Genomic DNA, 2,054 nt, shown 5'->3' with positions numbered 1-2,054 from the left:
AAGTCCCTAGAAAGCAGCCTTTAAGCTACAGAATGAACCTTTCCATTTTTCTGTCTTACAGAGTGAGATCTGTCCTCAACATATCTTCAAAAGGTTAATCCCATGGAAATTGATATGTTTCAGTTGGCCAATGATATATCATATCTTGGAAAGAGAACAGGACAATTGATGTACAATAGCTTCTGAGAATCTGGGTGTTGAAAGGATAATCAACTGGCCCAGCTATCACATAAAGCTGTTACATAGAATTAAAACTGGATTGTAGAATTTTAGAGAGAAAAAGGCCCTTAGAAGTGATCTAGTCCAATCATCATATTTTTGCAGGCAAGGAAAAATTGAGACTTTATGTCAGAGAGATCAGCCCATAAATCTCTGGTCTACCATATTCCTGTGTGACTTTGGACAAAACACTTACCCTACTTTTTTTTTTTTTTAAATAAATATGGATAGGATAACACTTTTTTTTTTTTTTTTTTGGCTGCGTTGGGTCGTCGTTTTTGCACGCAGGCTTTCTCTAGTTGCGTCGAGCGGGGGCTACTCTTCGCTGTTGTGCATGGGCTCCTCATTGTGGTGGCTTCTCTTGTTGCAGAGCACGGGCTCTAGGTGCATGGGCTTCAGTAGTTGTGGCATGCAGGCTCAGTAGTTGTGGCTCATGGGCGCTAGAGCACAGGCTCAGTAGTTGTGGCACACAGGCTTAGTTGCTCCACAGTTCATGGGATCTTCCTGGACCAGGGCTCAAACCCGTGTCCCCTGCATTGACAGGCGGATTCTTAACCACTGGGCCACCAGGGAAGTCCCCTTACCCTATTTATACACCATTCTCCTCAACTGGCTGATGGAGGTAAATACCATCACCCCAGGGGATTCAGTGAGCACTATGGGTCCCATTTCTGATGTGCCTACATCTGCATACCCAGCACCCAGCTCAGCACCTGATACACAGTAGTGGTTAATACATACATGTGGGTGCATGATAAACGTGAAAGCCTGGCCAGCACGTAGCACGTGCTGGGTTGTAAATGATTCTTCTGAGGTTTCAGAAGAAGTCATTGACTTCAGATCAGAATCTGAAGCTGATTCCTGCTCCAGTGCTCTTAGCCTATTGAGCTAAGAATGGAGGAAAAAGTGCTCAGGAACAGGCCACAGCTACACAGCTGGAGGAGATTAGGCTTTCCTTTGCCTGGGTAACCTTAAACTATGACTTTTTCTCTCATTTATTCTGAAATGAGAGAAATACTCAAGTCTGACCTTTCCCTGCCACAGCTCCACCCATCCTGGGGGAAGTCCTGCTGGCAGAGCTGACCCCTCTGGCTAATTCAGCCCAGGTGCTCAACCCCAGGGGTCAAGGTCTACCTGTTCAGAATCAAAGCCCAACTTGTAAGCAAGAATGAGCTCCTCAAAGGTAAATAAGGAGGGGGACACTTATTGGGAATTCTACGAGGACAAGTCTATACTTTTCCAGTCGCATTTCAATCTTCCGGTGACAAATAGTGCTGTACACGTCATGCTCATGCTCGGTACCTGCAGAGCTCTGGCGCTGGCTTGACTTTCAAGGCCCTGCATGCTCTGCGTCTCGGCGGCTGCACTAAACCATCTCCCATGTCCTACCACCCATGAGACATGCCCAGAGGCTCCCCATCTCAGGGCCTGCGATCTATCAGCCCTCAGATTCCCGTAGTGGCCCCTTCCTCTGTGCTCCCACAAGACTAGGTTTGCTCCTGGACCTCTCATTGATCTTCATCTGTATTCAATTAGAATTCTCCCCATGTGCCTTGAGTCCCCCGACCCTTTCCCCAAATCACGGCCAAACATAAGGTTTGTGGTCTGCACAGTGCCCTGATCAAGGGCAGAGCTGCAGAGGTTTATGCTGGATACACGCTTCTCTCCACCATCCCTCAGCATGTCTTTTTGTTTCTAAACTCACAAGCCCTAGTCCAGCCATAGAAAGATCTCTCTATGGACACCTTTCTTTAAATTTTTTCCTTCACTCACCACTTTCCCTAATTAAATTGTCCTCAAGCAGAACCATAAAAACAAGATGGGGGTAGAGGTCC

Source organism: Orcinus orca, chromosome 13 (genome assembly GCF_937001465.1).
Source record: "Orcinus orca chromosome 13, mOrcOrc1.1, whole genome shotgun sequence".
Taxonomy (NCBI): Eukaryota; Metazoa; Chordata; class Mammalia; order Artiodactyla; family Delphinidae; genus Orcinus; species Orcinus orca.
The sequence above is the reverse complement of the archived record's forward strand: the minus strand, read 5'-3'. Positions refer to the sequence as shown.